We start from the raw sequence: 15949 nt of genomic DNA on the forward strand, positions 1-15949 counted from the left end.
ATCATCGCATGTGAGCCTTCTTTTGGCACCAGGTTTGTGGGAAATCTATGCGCACTGTTTTGCCAACTCTGTGTGATTTCACGTGAATACTCCACTGAACAGTCCACTGTGGTTTGATACAAAGTCTGTTTTAAAAATTCTTTAAATGTGCAACATGTTACGCTTTAGCTTTGTGCCTCTCCCTCAGAAATGTATGCAAGACTAATGTCCACATCAGATGATCCTTTCAACTGTATTACAGGATGTATTCCAAGAACACCTCAGTTGTGCTCTATTGGAAGCCACTGTTCAAAATGCGTGTTCATTCATTTATGTTGGGAGGACAGTTCAGCGCTTGTTCCTGCCATGGCTTTCCCATATACACTGAGTATACCAAATATTAGGAACACCTTCCCCTTTTGCCCTCAGAACAGCCTCAATTCGTCAGGGTATGGACTCTACAAGGTGTTGAAAGAATTCCATATGGATGCTGGCCCATATTGACTCCAATGCTTCCCACAGTTGTGTCAAGTTGGCTGGATGTCCTTTGGGTGGTAGACCATTCTTGATACACACAGGAAACTGTGAAGAACCCAGCAGCGTTGCAGTTCTTGACACAAACCGGTGCACCTGGCACCAAATGTACTACTATAGGCACTTAAATATCAAAAGCACTTAAATATTTTGTCTTGCCCATTAACCCTCTGAATGGTACAGATACACAATCCACGTCTCAATTGTCTCAAGGCTTAAAAATAATTATTATAACCTGTCTCGTCCCCTTCATCTACACTGATTGAAGTGGGTTTAACAAGTGACATCAATAAGGGATCATAGCTTTCACTTGGATTCACCTGGTCATTCCATGTCATGTGTCTGTGATTGTAGACACAGCCACAAGGTTCTTTGGAACATGAAAATGAAGTATTATCTCCCATACAGTGGCTAGTTATGAGTGTTGTTTCTCTTGCTGGCAGGATGGAGTGGTTTCTCTGTTTAGGCTATAAGGGAAAGAAATGCCAAATCTTGTCTGTCTGCATGGCTATGTGTGTTGGTAAACTGTATTTCTGTGATTTTCCATGTATGCTTGTGTTGTCTGAAATACACATCCTTAACTGGTGTGCAGTGTGGGAGCTTTAGCTAACAATCACATCACCATAGTATAGTAGATATCTGCGCTGCTCGAAACCCCGAACAATAAAGTTTCTCCAGTTGTACACAACAACAGAAATGTAAATGTGTTAATTTACAAACAGGATCTGCTTGTATATTTTTTAAAGGCTTCATGAATATCAATTATTTTTGTGTTGTATTTATCAAGTTCTGTCTGTCAGGAAAAATTGACACGCAGCCACATAGCATAGAGGTTTGTCATTTTAGCATTAGAATAAACATGAGCGGATGTGAAATTCTCATAGCAAATCTTAAAAGCACAGTGTTTGTTTATGAGGAGAGGAAAAGAGGAAATGCAGGTACAGAACTAGTGTTAACCCAGCTAACAATTCTAAGGAGAGAGAACGCTGTTGTAATGTTACCCATAATGTTACCCTGATGATTGAGTGTCCAGTTTTTCATTAGTTAGTTACCAAAAACCTCCTGAGAACCGATTTAGCATGTTTTGGCGTTTGAGTTAGGAGAACATTCCCTTATTGTCAAACAAAACTTACCCAGAATGTGGTTACCATGTTGTCAGAATATCTAATATTAAAGCTATAATCCTTAATTGAAACAATAACAAAGTGTCCCTGCCCCTGTTTTCGCTAAAAAGGGATGGGGCTGGAGAAATGTACGTAAGCACTCTCAAATGTAACCACTCTCAAATTCATAGACAGAACTATGGATGCAAGGACTGACCATCCATGATATCAAATGTATAGTTTTAACCATGTTTTGAGGCTATACAGTGTTTGTTTACATTTACGTGGTTTATAAACATTGGAGTAAAACAAGCTCATATTTTGGGTTCTGATTGGGTATGACAGTTGAACTCAGCTAATGAGGAATTTCTAAGTTATATTCTTAAAGAATCAATGGTTATATGTAATTTATGTATATGTCAAAAAATGGATGTTGCAACTAAGGATTCTAGATTTAATGTTAGCATTTGTGAGAATCCAGAATATAAATATGCTTACATACTGTCTATACCAGATTCAGCCCGTTTATCAATCTAGAATGGCCATGTGATCAATTCTGAACAATTATTTTCCTCTAGAATTTTGTCTGTGCTTAGCGCCATTCCATTTCTTTTCTTTTTATCATAAAAACTCCCTTGCCGATTACAAGCATACCCATTACATGATGCAGCCCCTACCATGCTTGAAAATATGAAGAATGGTACTCAGTGATGTGTTGAGTTGGATTTGCCCCAAACATAAAGCTTTGTATTCAAGACATAAAGTACATTTCTTTGCCTCATTTTTTGAAGATTTACTTTACCTTATTGCAAACAGGATGCATATTTTGGAATATTTTAATTCTGTACAGGCTTCCTTCTTTTCACTCTGTCATTTATTGTCACGAACTTCAAAATGAGCGGACCAAGGCGCAGCGTGCATTGAGTTCCACATCTTTTTAATACAAAGTGAAACTAGAAACAAAACCAACAAAGAACGTGAAGACGTAGTGCCCAAACACACTAACACAAACAATATCCCACAAAGCAGGTGGGAGATAGGGCTTCCTAAATATGATCCCCAATTAGAGGCAATGATTACCAGCTTCCTCTAATTGGGAACCATACAAAACCACCAACATAGAAATACACATTCTAGAACACCCCCCTAGTCACACCCTGACCTAAACCACTATAGAGAATCCAAGGGCTCTCTATGGTCAGGGCGTGACAGTACCCCCCCAAAGGTGCGGATTCCGACCGCAAAACCTGAAACCAAATGGGGAGGGTAGGGGGGGTGACTAGTGTCGGTGGCGGCTCCAGTGCGGGTCATAGCCCCCGCCCCAACCACGGATCCGACCATGGAGCTGGGTTGGACGCCGTGCCTGGACTGGGCACCGGCACAGAGGAAGGCTCCGGCCATGGAGCTGGGTTGGCCGCCATGCCTGGACTGGGCACCGGCGCAGAGGAAGGCTCCTGCCCTGGAGCAGGACTGGATGCCTTGCCTGGAAGCTCCAGACCGTTGACCGTCGCTGGAGGTTCCGGACCGTTGACCGTCGCTGGAGGTTCCGGACCGTTGACCGTCGCTGGAGGTTCCGGACCGTTGACCGTCGCTGGAGGTTCCGGCCCGTTGACCGTCGCTGGAGGTTCCGGACCGCTGACCGTCGCTGGAGGTTCCGGACCGTTGACTGTCGCAGGAGGTTCCGGGCCGTGGACCGTATCCGGAAGCTCTGGGCTGGGAAACGTCGCTGGAAGCTCTGGACTGGGAAACCTCGCCGGAAGCTCTGGACTGGGAAACCTCGCCGGAAGCTCTGGACTGGGAAACGTCGCCGGAAGCTCTGGACTGTGAATGCGCACTGGAGGCCTAGTGTGTGGAGCCGGTACAGGTGGCACCGGAATGGTGACACGTACTTCAGGGCGAGTGCGGGGAGCAGGCACAGGATGTACCGGACTGGGGAGGCGCACTGGAGGCCTGATGCGTGGGGCCGGTACAGGTGGCACCGGACTGGTGACACGCACTTCAGAGCGAGTGCGAGGAGGAGGCACAGGACGTTCCGGACTGGGGAGGCGCACTGGAGGCCTGATGCGTGGATCCGGCACAGGTGGCACCGGACTGGTGACACGCACTTCAGGGCGAGTGCGAGGAGGAAGCACATGACGTACCGGACTGGGGAGGCGCACTGGAGGCTTGATGCGTGGAGCTGGCACAGGTGGCACCGGACTGGTGACACGCACTTCAGGGCGAGTGCGAGGAGGAGGCACAGGACATACCGGACTGGGGAGGCGCACTGGAGGCCTGATGCGTGGATCCGGCACAGGTGGCACCGGACTGGTGACACGCACTTCAGGGCGAGTGTGAGGAGGAAGCACATGACGTACCGGACTGGGGAGGCGCACTGGAGGCTTGATGCGTGGAGCTGGCACAGGTGGCACCGGACTGGTGACACGCACTTCAGGGCGAGTGCGAGGAGGAGGCACAGGACATACCGGACTGGGGAGGCGCACTGGAGTCCAGATGTGTGGAGCCGGCACAGGTTTCACCAGACTGCTAACCGGATCTTCTGGTCGAATGTTGAGCAGAACACACTTGCACAACATCTCTCTCTCTCCCAACTTCTCCATTGCCTCCCTGACGGTCTCTGGCTCTTTAGGAGCGAATGCAGGGAACCGGCACAGGACATACCAGGCTGGGGAGGCGCACTGGAGATCTGAGCATTAGTGAGCATTTCTCCTTCACCAAGATAATCCATCCACTTGACAGGTATGGCATGTCAAGAAGCTGCTTAAACAGCATAATCATTACACAGGTGCACATTGTGCTGGGGACAATTAAAGGCTACTAAAAGGTACAGTTTTGTAACACAACACAATGCCACAGATATCTCAAGTTTTGAGGGAGCATGCAATTGGCATGCTACCAGAGCTGTTGCCAGAGAATTGAATGTTAATTTCTCTACCATAAGTCGACATACAACGTTGTTTTAGAGAATTTTGCAGTACGTCCAACCGGCTTCACAACCGCAGACCACTTGTATCCACGCCAAGCCTAGGACCAAATCCGGCTTCTTCTTCTTGAGACCAGCGACACAGACAGTTGATGAAACTGTGGGTTTGCACAACCAAAGAACTTCTACAAAAATTGTCAGTGAAGCTCAGTGTCGTAACCGACTTCAGTGGGCAAGTGCTCTCCTTCGATGGCCACTGGCACTCTGGAGAAGTGTAACAGAAATATAAAGTTGTATATCGTCTGCGTAGCAGTGAAATCAGTGCTGTGCTTTCTGATAACGCTGCCAAGGGATAACATATAAAGACTGAACAATACTGGACCCAAAATCGAACCTGAGGAACGCCACATGTGATATGTATTTTCTATGTATTATATGTTCACCAAGGGTGACAAAAAATGATTTACCGGTTAAATATGTCCGAAACCAATTTAGAACTGGACCGGAGAGGCCAAACCACATCTCCAGTCTGTCCAGAAGGACATCATCGTCAACAGTATCTAATGCAGCACTTAAATCCAAGAGTACAAGTACAGAGAGCTGTTTGGCATCTGTGTTGGCTCTAAGATCATTTACCACTTTAACTAAGGCTGTCTCTCTGCTGTGGTGGGCACGAAAACCAGATTGGATGGTTGTCACTTTAAAAATAATTTATCTGTTCGAAAACCAATTTCTCCAGAAGTCCATTCTTTAGAAAAATTCTGGAGAAATTGATTTTTAAACAGCTAAATAATTTTTTGAGATTGGACGAAAATTGCTAAAAGCTGAAGAATCTAGATTACTTTTCTTTAGAAGGGGGTATGACCATAACAGTTTTTAGTGCAGTGGGGAAGGTGCCTGTGAACAGGGAGTGATTAACAATAGTTTGCACTTATTCATAGCAATTAAAAACTGTTTTGAAGACGGTGGTGGGATCGAGAAAATAAATCCATAGTGCCATTGTGTGCTATGTTAAAGCACAAATCATCAAAGTTCTCAACAGGTCTTGCTTGACTGATACCTAGCCTAATGTTGGTTATCTTATCTCTGAAATATGCTCCAAACCCATCACATTTAGATGTGGAGGAAAGTTCACATAGGTTTGAGGGGGTAGGATTTATCAGGCCATCAATGGTCAAGAAGAGCACTCTCTCATTATTCTGATTAGTAGTGATCAAGTTAGAAAAATGAGCCCGTCTGGCATTTCTAATTGTCTTGTTATATATGCCAAGTTGCTCTCTCAGAATATCATACCTGGAACCTGGAACTTTGACTTTCTACACTTCCACTCTGCCTTTCTGCAATTTCTTTTTAATTGATTAGTTTCCTCACTCATCCTCCGTTTGGATGTGGCCTTTTACAACTTTACTGGAGCTATGGCATCAATGGTTGACCTTAATTTGCTAGTAAAGTTATCAAATAAATCGACACGAGGAAGGCAGAATAATTGATGCTGTATTGTTCATATACTCAATCAAATCTGTAGCAACTTCAGAGGTAAGATAACATTTCTTAATAATGTGTTATCCTGTGCTATGGGCAGCAAGATAGTACAAAATACACCGTGGTGATCAGATAAAGCAACATCAACAATAGATGATATGTCACTAGAAAGTCCCTTGGTAATAACCAGGTACAGAGAATGGCCATGGTTATGGGTGGGCCCAGTAACATGTTGGATAGAGTCCATAGAGCTCAAAAGATTCATAAATTCAATGGTCTTAGAGCCAGTCTCTTTGTCAACATGAATATTTAATCACCCAATACAATGATTTCATCATAGTTCTCAAGGAGTAGTAGCTGTAGTCCGGGGGGGAGGCTTCAAAAAGAGTGGCACTACAGTCTGATGACAGTCATGTTTCAGTGAGAAACATGCAATCAACTTTGCGCTCAGTAATGAGGTCTTTCATGAAAACAGTTTTACTAGTGATTGCGCTAACATTTAAAAGCTCCTTATTCAATGAGTGTGAGCCACTCTTCTCCTGGGGCATCTGCCTCAAGGTAACCAATGGAATAACAACCAAATTATTAACGTTTCAACCACGTTTTCTGACAGTCTCCAATCTAACAGAATGGTAGGAGATGACAGTTTGTATAAACTCACTAGAGGTCGGAGTTAAAGGAACATAAATTAGGTTACTCACAATAACCCTAGTGCCATTTCTATAGTAGTTGATATGCTTTCAAAGTCCTCTGTTGCTTATTCTGACAGGGAGAACTAGACTAGCACTACCAGACCCTGTCCGTCAGTCTCGAAAACAGTTTGCGATGTTGCTGGAAATAATCCTGGAACCCCTGTGATTAGGGTGAATTCCGTCTCTTTTAAAAAGTACTAGTTGCTCCCACAGCAAATCAAAGTTGTCACAAAAATAGACATTGCTGTTGTTGCAAAATTTCTTCAGGTACTCGTTCAGGGCAAAGAGTCTGATAAAACGTTCCGAACCCCTTCGGTAGCACGGGAGGAGGCCAGAGATAATTATTCTCTTTCCTGTGCTAGCGAGGGTGTTTAAAAATAAATCAAATCTGTATTCCCAGTTGTGTAAAATCCATAGATTAGGGCCTAATGAATGTATTTCAATTGACTGATTTCCTTATATGAACTGTCACTCAGTAAAATATTTGAAATTGTTCCATGTTGCGTTTATATTTTAGTGCAGTTTAAATTCTGAATTCTCACACATGCTCGCTCTAATATATCTACTTTGTATTGTTATTTCTTGATTTCCTGTTTAGATGTTTTTATTATTTGTGTATTTGCGAGACATTTTACTGCACTGTTGGAGCTAGTTACATAAGCATTTTGGTACACCTGCTATAATACCTGCAAATCTGTGTACACGACCACAATAAATAAATTATAACAAATAAATAAAAATACTGTATAAATGGACATGTACAATGTACTGTATTTAAGTTAAAAACATTGTATGTTAAAAGCATTGTTTGTGTGTCCCTAACCTTGCCCACAGACAAAGAGCTGAATGGTTCACCAATAAGGGCCTTGATGGGCTCAGCAACAGTAACAAGGGCTATGAATGGATCAGTGGTTCACTAATCAGGGCCTTGATGGGCTCAGCAACAGTAACAAGGGCTATGAATGGATCAGTGGTTCACCAATCAGGGTCTTGATGGGCTTGACAACAGTAACAAGGGATGGTGTGTAAAGAAACACTTTTTTTGTCTTCCGGAGAATGTTTCTTTAGGACCATCAGGCTTCGTCCTAAAAACGTATTTAGGGACTTCCCCGGAAGAAGCTTCCCCGGAACAAGATAAAAATATCCTATGTTTTAAATGTCATTGGACACAGAAATGTTCTTTCAACGTTCCCATGAAACATGTCAGGAACATTAATATCTTGTATTTGTATTTGGCAACCATGTTCTGTGTATGTTTGGTGTGACGTTGATGAAATATTCTCCTATCCCCTCAGAAAACTGGACACATGAATGTACCTGCAAAGTCCCATGGAACGTGTCTAGAACATTAATATCTTATATTCTGAGAATGTGGCAACCATGTTCTGTGTATGTTTGGTGTAACATTGATGGATATTCTCATAACCCTCAGTAAACTGGACACTGGAATATTCTTGCAACATTCCATTGAAACGTGTCTGGAATATTAATATGGAATATTCTGAGAACATTTGTAAAATGGCGCCGGAGCAGAAGGCTCCGATTGTGTTTTTTTGTTTGTTTATCTGCGTTGTTTGTAACTTATTTTTTTACTTATTTTATACATAAGGTTGCCTCTACCGTCTCTTATGACCGAAAATAACTTCTAGACATCAGGACTGCGATTACTCACCACGGACTAGCAGAATCCTTTTTCTTATTTCACAACTCTGAATAGCCCGAGGCGGAGGATATACGGCTCCCTCGGGAACAGGCCCCGGCCCCCATGATCTTGTTGAAGAGGAGGTGGAGAAAGAGGGGCCGGAGAGCGGGCTGCCTTCTGAGAATTCGAAGGCAATCGAATAAACCCCTGCTTCCCTCAATTCTGCTAGCAAACGTGCAATCTTTGGACAATAAAATCGACGAGTTACGAGGAAGATTAAACTACCAACGGAACATTAAAAACTGTAACATCTTATGCTTCACGGAGTCGTGGCTGAACAACGACAATATCAACATACAGCTGGCTGGTTATACGATGTACCGGCAGGATAGAATGGCGGCGTCTGGTAAGACAAGGGGCGGTGGACTATGTACTTTTGTAAATAACAGCTGGTGCACGATATCTAAGGAAGTCTCAAGCTATTGCTCGCCTGAGGTAGAGTATATTATGATAAGCTGTAGACGACACTACCTACCGAGAGAGTTCTCATCTGTATTCTTCGTAGCTGTTTACATACCACCTCAGTCAGAGGTTGGCACTAAGATAGCATTGAATGAGCTGTATTCCGCCATAAGCAAACAAGAAACGCTCAACCAGAGGCGGCGCTCCTAGTAGCCGGGGACTTTAATGCAGGGAAACATGTCACTAATAAAATTTGATTTGATCATGGTCACCACATTCTGGGTAAGTTCTGTTTGATATTAAGGTAATGGTCTCTTGGAAAGGTCCTTGCACATCACTGGAACATTCCTATGAACATTTTAGGTAATGAGACTCCTAAGGGAATGTTCTCTAATGTTGTGGTAATGTTTGTTGTTAGCTGAGAAGCAGCAGATATTGGTCATCTTGGAGGGCAATGAAGCATTGGGTGGAGATGCTGTTTTTATCTAATAAAGGAATGGAAGGTTTCTTCTGGATCTGGATAAATTATTCAGTCATTACACACGCACACATACGCACGTTAAATAACTCCCCAATGCATAGTATGATGACATCATCCCTCTTCAGCTCCTCTTCAATGGAAACCAATCAAAGTCAGCGTGCTCCAACTTCGTTGGCCTCCTAACGATAGGAACATAGTTACAAAAGCCTTTACGTAAGCCCCTCTTTAGAGAAATAGAGAAAGGAGGATAACAGTGGATTGACAGATCTGAGCTGAGCTCAGGAAAGACAACGGGTGGCAGGGAAGAAAGAGTAAGAGTGTTTTGACTCAGCATTAATTTCAAGCTTCTCAAAGAAAGAGGGTGACAGACGGAGAGAAGTAAGGAGGGTGCAGGAGAGTGATGACGCAAATGTATTGGGCTCATGTGATGGCCCGCTAAACGGCTATCGAGGAGGGAGAGACAGAGGGAGCTAATGAATTACATCAACACATTTTTACACATCTGCTGCTGTGCTGTGGCTATATTTTCCCTCCATTTAATTAGGATACTGAGGCTTTCCCCATAATGAAACTATTCTACAGTTAATACGGATACAAAATAATTATGACGATGTAGGTACTCTACTGTAGGTGAGAGTTTACCAACACTGGCATAGCTGGTAGATAGGAGTAAATGTTGCATGATGTTATGTAAGGCTATATTTTTCAGCACTATCTACAGAATTAGATTTTTTCTTCGTCACTCGGTGCCGACTCTGCTCGTTGTAGTGTTTTTATCAAGGCTTTGATTACCATTTCAAACTCAAAGTAGACAGGCCTCAGCCCTAAACCCTCAGTTCTTGAATGACGTTTTCATATTTTTTTAACATTATTATTATTTTAATTTTTTACATGTGTTTACAATTTGCCTTAAATTGTTGGTCATAAAATCAAATCAAATTCTGTTTGTCACATGCGCCGGATACAACCTTACCGTGAAATGCTTTCTTACAAGCGTCACGTTCACTGTCTTCAAACTCCCTGTCATAAATGAGCCAAGGCGCAGCGTGCATGTAATTCCACATCTTTAATCGGAGTGAAACATTCACAAAAAACAGGTAAACAGAAACCGAACGTGATGCAACCGTGGCGCACACAAACACTCACAAAACATAAATAATTAACCACAACATGCATGGGAAAAAGGCTGCCTAAGTATGATTCCCAATCAGAGACAACGATAGACAGCTGCCTCTGATTGGGAACCACACTCGGCCAAAAACAAAGAAATAGAAAACATAGAATGCCCACCCAAATCACACCCTGACCTAACCAAATAGAGAAATAAAATGGCTCTCTAAGGTCAGGGCGTGACAGTACCCCTGTACTGTCTGTAATTGCTGTAATTGCTGCTAAAGGTGCTTCAACAAAATACTGAGGAAGTGGTCTGAATAATTATGTAAATGTCATTTTAGATTTTTATCTTTAATAAATTAGCAAAAATATCTAAAAACCTGTTTTTGCTTTGTCATTATGGGCTATTGTGTGTAGATTTTAGAATAAGGGTGTAAAGTAACAAAATGTGGAAAAAGTAAAAGGGTCTGAATACTTTCCAAATGTATACTGTATACTGCATGCAGTTTACTTTAAGTCAGAAGAGCACTGCAGAGGGAAACCGTACCTGATTCAAGCAGGTTCAAATACATAAAAATCTATTGCCTCATTTGCCTGTGTGCAGCTGAGCATGCATGGCATGACACCGATAAGGATGTATCTCTCTCTTTTGATGTCCCCCCACGCTTTCCCCACTAATCATTATTAATTGAATAGGCCATTGCCCAAGCCCTCCAAACAGGATTTTCTCTCGGCCTCACTCTCACAAGGTCTACAGATTAAGTTCTTTTTTTTATTAGTCACATTTTCATGATATATGTGGAGTACGATAGCGCAACAAAATGCTGACTTGCAGGTTCACTTCTCAACAATGCAACAACAATAGAAAAGTAATTCAGTTAATAAAATAGTGCGAGTGAGTGAGTGCATGTGAGTGAGTGCATGTGTGCAGGGTTAGGGAGTAACTGAATGCATGTAATTGCTTACATGTAATCTGATAATAAAATAAAACATTTAATCAGTTACGTTACCTGCAAAAATATCAGATTACAAATACTTTTGAAAAACTAGATGATTACTTCTTGGATTCCTTGTGAAGAAATACATTATGACACCTTTCTGTTTTCAATTCAGCATTGAAAAAAGACGCAAGTTAAGTTTGTTTCACCTGAGCGAGTCTGACCACAAGTCAGAGAACACTATGATGACACACCAAATGTGTTTGATGGATCCATTGTGTCTTATTTGAATGCCTCTTAAAGGGAAAGTAATCTGATTGCATTACTGTGTTTGGGTAATCCAAAAGTTACGTTACTTTCTACAATTTTGGACAGGTAACTAGTAACTGTAATGGATTACATTTAGAAAGTAACCTACCCAACCCTGCGTGTGTGTTAAGGCGCAGGAAGTCTGTGCAAGAGACTGTTGTTGTGCCAGCGGTCAGTCCCAGTTCAAGAGTTTAGTAGTCTGATGGCTTGTGCATAAAAACTATCTCTAAATCTGGAGGTCCGGGACCCGATGCTCTAGTATCGTCTGCCAGATGATGACGCAGTGAATAGGGGTGAGCGTGGTCCTTGATGTTGTTGCGGGCCATTCTCAAGCACCGCTTGGAGTAAATATTCTGTATGGTGGGGCAGGGTTGGGGATCAGTTTCATTACCAGCAAAAATATTGTATTCAGATTACAGATACTTTTGAAAAACTAAATTACTTCTGGAATTACTTTTCAATTCAGAAAGGATGTTTGTAAAAAAAAATGTTTGACACCTTTCTGTATTCTCAAAGAAATTCAATTCAGCATTTAAAAAAGGTGCAGGTTTAAGTTTGTTCCACATGAGCGAGTCTGACCACAAGACAGAGACCAGTATAATGACACACCAAATGCGTTTGATGGATTTTTCTGTCTTCTTCTAATGCCTCTTAAGGGGACAGTAATCCAAAAGTAACTGAAAGTAATCAGATTACGTTACTGAGTTTGGGTAATCCAAAAGCAGTGGTGGAAAAAGTACCAAATTGTCATACTTGAGTAAAAGTAAAGATACCTTAATAGAAAATGACTCAAGTAAAAGTGAAAGTCACCCAGTAAAATCCTACTTGAGTAAAAGTCTAAAAGTATTTGATTTGAAATATACTTAAGTATCACAAGTAAATGTAATTGCTAAAATATACTTAAGGATTAAGTATAAATAATTTCAAATTCCTTATATTAAGCAATCCAGATGACACCATTTGTTTTTTTTGTTTTTTTTTGCAAATAGCCAGGAGCACGCTCCAACACTCAGACATAATTTACAAGCGAAGCATGTGTTTAGTGAGTCCACCAGATCAGAGGCAGTAGGGATGACAAGGAACGTTCTCTTGATAAGTGTGTGAATTAGACCATTTTCCTGTCTTGCTAAGCATTCAAAATGTAACGAGTACTTTTGGGTGGCAGGGAAAATGTATGGAGTAAAAATTACAGAATTGTCTTTGGGAATGTAGTGAAGTAAAAGTTGTCACAAATATAAATAGTAAAGTAGAGTACAGATACCCCAATAAACTACTTAAGTAGTACTTTAAAGTATTTTTTACTTATGTACTTTACACCGCTGTCCAAAGTTATGTTACTGACTACAATTTTGGACAGGTAACTGTAACTGTAACGGATTACATTTAGAAAGAAAACTACCCAACCCTGGTGGGGAACACGGCTCCAGTGATGTACTAGGCCATCTTCACCATCTGCTGAAGGGCCTTGCGGTTGTGAACAGAACAGTTTCGGTGCCAGGTTGTGAGGCAGCCGATCAGGAAGCTCTCTATGGTGATGCGGTAGAATTTGGAGAGATCCCGGGGGGACATGCCAAATTTCTTCAGCCAACTGAGAAAGTAGAGGAGCTATTGTGCTTTCTTGACCAGGGTGGTGGTGTTGTGAGTCCATGTGAGGTTCTCGTGATGTGGACGCAGAGGAACCAGAAACTGCTGACTCGTTCCACTGCAGTCCCGTCAATGTGGATCGGGGCGTGTCCTTTTTTCTGCTTCCTGATGTCGACAATTAACTCTTTTTTTGCTGACGTTGAAGGAGATGTTGTTGTTCTGGCACCACACTGCCAGGACTCTGACCTCCTCCCTGTAGGCTGACTTGTCGATATCAGTGATCAGCCCTACAGCCATGGTGTCGTCAGTGAGGTTGAGAGAGGTCTCATTTTTGAGAAACAATGTGCTTTAAATATGGCCCAGGAGCTATGCTCAGTGCTCACTGTGAAATGAATAGGGGAATGGAATAGGGGTACTACAGTTGAAGTTGGAAGTTTACATACACTTAGGTTAGAGTCATTAAAACTCGTTTTTCAACCACTCCACAAATTTCTTGTTAACAAACTATAGTTTTGGCAAGTCGGGTCATCTACTTTGTGCATGACACAGATAATTTTTCCAACAATTGTTTACGGACAGATTATTTCACTTACAATTCAATGTATCACAATTCCACTGGGTCAGAAGTTTACATACACTAAGTTGACTGTGCCTTTAAACAGCTTGGAAAATTCCAGAAAAAATATGTAATGGCTTTAGAAGCTTCTGATAGGCTAATTGACATAATTTGAGTCAATTGGAGGTATACCTGTGGATGTATTTCAAGGCCTACCTTCAAACTCAGTGCCTCTTTGCTTGACATCATCGGTAAATCGAAAGAAATCAGCCAATCATTTATTTTTTTGACTTCCACAAGTCTGGTTCATCCTTGGGAGCAATTTCCAAATGCCTGAAGGTACCACGTTCATCTGTACAAACAATAGTACGCAAGTATAAACACCATGGGACCACACAGCTGTCATACCGCTCAGGAAGGAGACGCGTTCTGTCTCCAAGAGATTAACGTACTTTGGTGAGAAAAGTGCAAATCAATCCCAGAACAACAGCAAAGGACCTTTTGAAGATGCTGGAGGAAACAGGTACAAAAGTATCAATATCCACAGTAAAACGAGTCCTATATGGACATAACCTGAAAGGCCGCTCAGCAAGGAAGAAGTCACTCCAAACCCGCCATAAAAAATCCAGACTACGGTTTGCAACTGCACATGGGGACAAAGATTGTACTTTTTTGGAGAAATGTCCTCTGGTCTGATAAAACAAAAATAGAACTGTTTGGCCATAATGACCATCGTTATGTTTGGAGGAAAAAGGGGGAGGCTTGCAAGCCGAAGAACACCATCCCAATCGTGAAGCATGGGGTGGCAGCATCATGTTGCCGGGGTGCTTTGCTGCAGGAGGGACTGGTGCACTTCACAAAATAGATGGCATCATGAGGTAGGAAAATTATGTGGATATATTGAAACAACATCTCAAGACATCAGTCAGGAAGCAAAAACTTGATCGCAAATGGGTCTTCCAGATGGACAATGACCCCAAGCATACTTCCAAAGTTGTGGCAAAATGGCTTAAGGACAACAAAGTCAAGGTTGGAGTGGCCATCACAAAGCCCTGACCTCAATCCCATAGAAGATTTGTGTGCAGAACTGAAAAAACTTATGCGAGCAAGGAGGCCTACAAACCTGACTCAGTTACAGGAGGAAGGAATGGGCCAAAATTCACCCAACTTATTGTGGGAAGCTTTTGATAGGCTACCCAAAACGTTTGACTCAAGTTAAACAATTTAAAGGCAATGCTACCAAATACTAATTGAGTGTATGTAAACTTCTGACCCACTGGGAATGTGATGAAATAAATAAAAGCTGAAATGAATCATTCTCTCTACTCTTATTCTGACATTTCACATTCTTAAAATAAAGTGGTGTTCCTAACTGACCTAAAACAGGGAATTTTTACTAGGATTAAATGTCAGAAATTGTGAAAACTGAGTTTAAATGTATTTGGCTAAGGTGAATTTAAACTTCCGACTTCAACTGTATTTCACAGGTAATAGCCAATGTCATTGACTGGCAGTCCTGTTACCAATTCTTCTTCCCCACCTACAGACTAGCAGTGAGGTTAATGAGGTTCAGTGCAGGCAATGCCCACTGGGACTGTGTGTGGTGGTACAGGCCAGGCAATCAGACTAATATGTGATGTCTAGATTTGAACCAAACAGATGCTGTCTAACAGCATTCCCCCAGAGGCTTCAAGGTAATTACATTATATGTTCACTGTATAGTCTGGCTAGCTTATGACATAGTGTTGATGCTATGACATAGCATTTCACTGTAAGCTCTACACCTGTTGTATTCTGCGCATGTGACACTGTATTGCCTCAAACATGGTTAAAACTATAATTTCGTCTCATGGATGGTCAGTCACACACCAATTCCACCATTAAACCCTCCTCACACTTCTCAGATTCTCTCTTTCTCTTTCTCTCTCCACTTTCCATTTATCATGCTCTCACTGGCCTTTTCATTCTCTCTATATTTTTTCTCACACACAAACATGCATTGGCTCTTTCACTCACTCTTTAGCTGGTTTACTCTTTCTCTCTTACCCACCTCTCTTTTTGAGCCAATCATCTCCACAAACGAGGTTCCCGTCTCTTCCGCCAAGGTGTTTGTCACAGTATCCGTCATCCCCCTGTTCCAGGCAGGGTAAT

The 15949-nt window shown here is 42.1% G+C and overlaps 1 protein-coding gene across 3 annotated transcripts in view; it reads left to right on the forward strand.

Annotated features, from left to right (window-relative positions):
- The window catches only part of kcnj6 (potassium inwardly rectifying channel subfamily J member 6), an 86059-nt gene that overhangs the window by 21749 nt on the left and 48361 nt on the right, over window positions 1–15949 (forward strand). The window lies entirely within an intron of this gene.

Source organism: Salvelinus alpinus, chromosome 13 (assembly GCF_045679555.1).
Source record: "Salvelinus alpinus chromosome 13, SLU_Salpinus.1, whole genome shotgun sequence".
Taxonomy (NCBI): domain Eukaryota; kingdom Metazoa; phylum Chordata; class Actinopteri; order Salmoniformes; family Salmonidae; genus Salvelinus; species Salvelinus alpinus.